The sequence below is a fragment of the Carassius gibelio genome, chromosome A13 (genome assembly GCF_023724105.1).
Source record: "Carassius gibelio isolate Cgi1373 ecotype wild population from Czech Republic chromosome A13, carGib1.2-hapl.c, whole genome shotgun sequence".
NCBI lineage: Eukaryota > Metazoa > Chordata > Actinopteri > Cypriniformes > Cyprinidae > Carassius > Carassius gibelio.
In genome coordinates this window covers 22,024,477-22,030,778 of record NC_068383.1, presented here as the reverse complement: position 1 = coordinate 22,030,778, position 6,302 = coordinate 22,024,477, and positions in this window count along the sequence as shown.

Sequence of the window (6,302 nt, the reverse complement as noted above, 5' to 3'; positions counted from 1 at the left end):
AGAACCAGAAAATCTGAACATATCACACCACTCCTCAGGTCCGTACACTGGCTTCCAGTTACATTTAGGATTGATTTTAAAGTACTTTTACTAGTATATAAGTCACTAAATGACCTAGGACCGAAATATATTGCAGATATGTTCACTGAATATAAACCTAACTGAGCACTCAGATCACTAGGATCGAGTCAGTTAGAAATACCAAGGGTTCACACAAAACAAGGGGAGTCATCCTTTAGTTACTATGCTGCCCGCAGTTGGAATCAGCTTCCAGAAGAGATCAGATGTGCTAAAACACTAGTCACATTTAAATCTAGACTCAAAACTCATCTGTTTAGCTGTGCATTTATTGAATGAGTACTGTGCTATGTCCCAACTGACTGCACTATATTTTCAATGTTTTTGTTTTTTTACTGTAAAATCATTTTTTAACTGTTTTTCAATTTAAGTAAATGTTTTAATCATTCTAAAAGTTTTAAAATTGCTTGTTTTATTTTTGTTATTATTTTTCTTCATGATTATTTTACTTTCATTTATGTAAAGCACTTTGAATTACCATTGTGTACGAAATGTGCTATATAAATAAGCTTGCCTTGCCTGCCTTGCGTTGCCTAATTGTGTTCACCTGTCCCTCATGTATTTTCCTCCCTATTTATAGTGCACCTTACCCTTTTGTGTATGCTGGTCCGTGGTCATTCTCACCCCCTCAGTCTCTGCCTGTGGATGTGTCTGAATATGTGTCCATGTCTGAATATGTGTCCATGTCTCCCTGTCTGGTTGGTCTTGTGCCCTTGTTTTGTCTAGTCCTTGTGATTCTATGTTCATGTCATGTTAGTAATTTTAGTTTTTGCCCTTTGCTTTCATTTGTAATATATATTTTGTTTTTCTAGTCTTGATTCTTGTTTTTTTTCTTATCATTCTCAGGTTGGTTAAATTGGTAACTTCTTATTTTGTTACTTTACTTTCATTAGATCATTGGTTTATATTATTTGTCTTGGCTCTAACTTGTGTTTTTGTGGAGCTTTGTCCTGTCTAGTCTTGTGTTCGAGTTCCTGTCCCCAAGTGTGCTGCCCTGGTTCTACCAGCCTGGCATCTGGTCTGTCTCCAGAGTCAGTGGTCAACAAGTTTCTGAGCTCTGCTCTATGGTGCCTTGTGTGGCCTTCTCTATCAGCCTGGTCTTGCTGCCCCCTCTGTTGCTCAAGTATTCTTTTAGTTGTTTAGTTGCAATTGGGTCCTCCTTCCCAGATCCCTGACACCAATAATAACAGAAGATATTTCCTTTTTTTATTATAATATTTTTTTTATTACTTACAGTAACAGTTCATTTCTAGACTTGATGTGCATAATGGTTACTTACATCCTTAGATTTGATTTAATTGTCTTTTTCAAATTTCTAATAGCATATGGCATAATACATAGAACAAGAAAAATAATTGACCATAAATACGTAATGATGATGTGAATTAGTCACTGCTACTTCAAAAGTCATGGCAAATGTGAGCACACTCATTACTCTCTGATTGCTCGGCTTAAATATCTATTTTTATTTTAATTATTTTTCTTGTAATTCCTGCATGCTTGTCCTGAAGCATAGAATAACCTTGAAATGCAATTGGAGCAGTCAACTTCCTGACTAAAACATGCCGACAGCTTAAGGTGTACCTTTTTATAATAAACCTAATTAAGTTGCCATGAAAAATGATTAAAGGTGAAGTGTGTAATTTCTGCATCACTAGCAGCACCAACAGAATTGCAGAGTTGGGTCAGGCTTTGGCACAACCACTGGCGTGAGTTCAGGCTGGGACTGTTTGTTTCAGTGATCTGAGAAGACAACCATTATAGCCATTAACAATCATTATATTTCAAATCTGTTTGATGAGGGTTTTTTTTTTTTTTTATAGCAGTATGTCCCATGCATTTTGCTGTAGTTGTACTTTATACTGCCAATTAGTTCTACATGTATTGCATTGGAAATAAATACTGAAATGCATCCAAGAGTGAGAAACGGAGCTGTCTCTTCAGAAGGGAAGGTTTTATTTGGTCTCCAGGCTGTGTAAGGCCAGCTTTTGTGTGCAGGAGAAACTCAATCGCTGTTCATTTCTAATTAATGGCCCTGGAGGAAAGGCTGCAGCAATGATTTCTTAGCCAGACACCTCAGCACAAAGCCTTGCCTCTGTGATGAATGTGCCACCAGCTTTTTTCTTCTTTTGTTCTGTAACTTATTTACCTGTCTATTTATTTTTTATGTTGTCAAAATCATATGACTGTTAATCTTGTCCATGCAGTGCTATACAGTGCTATACAGAGGTTGTATGAATCAAAGCAATGCATTTTTATCCGTCGTTTAAAGACAGTAGATTCCATGGCTCTGTTCCAAATCTGAGTGAGCTATATATATATGTATGTATACTACAAGTGCACATTCAAAAACAGTGAAGCACACTTCTTTGTGCCTATGTAGACTGTTCCAAAATGATCACTTGCAAGGTTTCATTTGAATTAGGATGAAAGCCGTACACAGCAACACAAAGTGCAACACTTAAGTGATGCAACAATAAACACTTTGAAGAATAGTCATAGACATGGTTGTTTGAAAACTTTTACAATCTAAAAAAGTGCTGCCCTGCAATTTCTACCTTACAGAGCTATTTCTACTTGATTTAACCCAGTTTAGGGTTGATTCAAAAATAATATTTTTGACATAAATTAAAACAAATGCCAAATAAAATTTTTCTTTTGTTTAATTTTTTCCCCCACAAAACTTCTGTTTCTTCATTGGACACCCTTTGCATTGCAGAATAAAATTGTATGCAGTAAATATTCCATACACTGTAGAAAAGAATAGTAAGTTACTATTGTGTCTATCCCATTTTTTTTTATAACAAATATGCAATACAAAATCTTACAAGCAGTGCTGCTGAGAAAGTCCTTAAATTTGCCCAGCTTTATTGATATGCACCTCACATAAGCCAGGATGAACATTACTTATTTTCTCCAATAATACATTCAGGTCAAATCAGTTGGATCGGTGCTCATTTGAATAATGAATTAATTGTAGCACTGGACAGTCAGATAAGGCCACAAGTCATTTCAATCTGCCAATTATGAGAATGAAAACAACAGTGTTCACAAAACTGCATCCACCCCCAAGTTATGGCATTTAGCAGGTATTATGTTGGGTTTCTGTGGGATAGAGATTAACTAAAGCCCACAAATGCAGTAAACACATACTAACATTATTAAAGCTCTTGAGATCACATCTGTAAACAACTGTGCATTAGGCTAATTGGGCTCTTATGCCCAGATGCCATTTAACCCTTTTAGCAGAGTAGGAGCAGTAGCGCTACAAATAGAGTTGGTTATGCTGTGAATAACAATCATGTTTCATTTGTCAGGAACAACATTTGTTGTTTCACTACAATTGATGGACAGGTGGATAATTATAACAATGTATTTTTAGAGGGTAGGCTCTAAGAAAAACACAGCAGGGAAAGGAATGTGCCGACAAAAGGTATTTATACTTTATCTGCTCCTGAAGGTCAAGGCTGAATTTACTTGATCACAAATACAGTAAAAAACGTAATTGTGTATTTTAGTTTGAATCGTTTTATATTTTAATATATGTAAAATGTAATTTATTATTCTGATGTAAAGCTGAATTTTCAACATCATTACTCCAGTCTTCTCATCTAATATGTAGATTTGACTTATTATTATTATCAATGTTTGCAACATTTGAGTTGCTTCATATTTTTGTGGAAGCCATAATCAATTATTTTCCCAGATTCTTTGCATTTTTCTGTGTCCTTGTAGAATAAAAGTATTAAAGCAATAGTTCACCCAAAAATGAAAATGTGCCGAAAGTTTACACACCCTCAGGACATCCAATATGTACAAGAGGTTGTTTCATCATTAAATTAATTAAGCATTACATCACTTGCTCACCAGTGGATCCTCTGCAGTGGATGGGTGCCGTCAGAATGAGAGTCCATCAACTGATAAAAACATCACAATAATCCTCAAGTAATCCACACCACTCCAGTCCATCAGTTACCAAAAGCTGTGTGTTTGTAAGGAACACATCCATCAAGATGTTTCAACTTCAAACCATTGCTTTTAGCTAAAATTCGTCTGAAGCAGGAGAGAAATATGCACAGATCAAGCACATTTACAAGTGCTAACAATCCAAAACAATTGCTCTTTTGATGTAAAAGGAAACCAAGAGAAATTTTCACTGGAGAAAGTGTTATTATAGACTCATATTTTGATGGTTTAAAGTTAAACTGGTTTAATGATGGTTTTATCAGCTGTTTGGATTCTCATTCTGACGGCACCCATCCACTGCAGAGGATCCATTAGTGAGCAAGTGATGGAATGCTAAATTTTTCCAAATCTGTTTAGATGATGAAATAAACTCATCTACATCTCAGATTGCCTTAATTTTAAACGAATGTTAATTTGTGGGTGAACTATTCTTTCAATATAGTTAAAGTGAGTTATTTGGTACTTCCTCAAAAGTGGATCATTAATGGAATCGTTAAGTGGAATCTAAGCCAGATGATGTTCAGCTAATCAGAAACAGTATTACACATAATCATGTTATTAGATTATTTGAGTTATCATCCTGTGTTGTGCTTTTTTTTTTTTTTTTTTTTTTTTTGAGATCGTAACCTCGGCCATCCCTATATATAAAATGCATGAAGTGGCCAGGCTAATATCACTGACAAACTGTGGAGACATATCTGCCGCTATGAAATATGCACAGGTGTTTAGTTATTCAGCCAGCCCATGGGAACTAAGGAGAGAAAACTTCAGGACAGAGAACAGAGCTGAAACTAGTCAAGAGACCGGTGCAGCTGGACACTTTTAAGAGAATAACTGAGCCCAAAATAAATCACTGTCAACAACACTTTAGATTAGGGAACACTATTCACTATAGACAGATTGCTTTATAGCATGCATATTACAACATTATTATATTATAACATACAACATTATATTATAACATACTGGCTGTTTAGAAGTACTAATAAAATAAATATTATTCTTATATACAAACCCGATTCCAAAAAGGTTGGGACACTGTACAAATTGTGAGTAAGAAAGGAATGGAGTAATTTACAAATCTCATAAACTTATATTTTATTCACAACAGAATATAGATAACATATCAAATGTTGAAAGTGAGACATTTTCAAATGTCATGCCAAATATTGGCTCATTTTGGATTTCATGAGAGCTACACATCCCAAAAAAGTTGGGACAGGTAGCAATAAGAGGCCGGAAAAGTTAAATGTATGTATAAGTTACAAATTGGTCGTCCAGCTGTTCCTTATAAGTCGATTGGGTATAAAAAGAGCCTCTCAGAGTGTCAGTGTCTATCAGAAGTCAAGATGGGCAGAGGATCACCAATTCCCCCAATGCTGCAGTGAAAAATAGTGGAGCAATATCAGAAAGGAGTTTCTCAGAGAAAAATTGCAAAGAGTTTGAAGTTATCATCATCTACAGTGCATAATATTATCCAAAGATTCAGAGAATCTGGAACAATTTCTGTGCGTAAGGGTCAAGGACGGAAAACCATACTGGATGCCCGTGATCTTCGGCCCTTAGACTGCACTGAGTCACATACAGAACTCTACTGTAATGGAAATCATAACATGGGCTCAGAAATACTTCCAGAAAACATTATCGGTGAATACAATCCACCGTGCCATTCGCCATTGCCGGCTAAAACTCTATACCTTTTCTCTGGGTCAAGGCTCATTTAAATTGGACTGTGGCAAAGTGGAAAACTGTTCTGTGGTCAGACGAATCAAAATTGTAGTTATTTTTGGAAAACTGGGACGCCATGTCATCCCGACTAAAGAGGACAAGGACAACCCAAGTTGTTATCAGAGCTCAGTTCAGAAGCCTGTATCTCTGATGGTATGGGGTTGCATAAGTGTGTGTGGCATGGGCAGCTTAAACATCTGGAAAGGCACAATCAATGCTGAAAGGTATATCCAAGTTCTAGAACAACATATGCTCCCATCCAGATGTCGTCTCTTTCAGACCACATACTGCATCAATTACAACATCATGGCTGCGTAGAAGAAGGTTCCGGGTACTGAAATGACCAGCCTGCAGTCCAGATCTTTCACCCATAGAAAACATTTTGCACATCATAAAGAGGAAGATGCAACAAAGAAGACCTGCGACAGTTGAGCAACTAGAAGCTTGTATTAGACAAGAATGGGACAACATTCCTATTCCTAAACTTGAGCAACTTGTCTCCTCAGTCCCCAGACGTTTACAGAATGTTA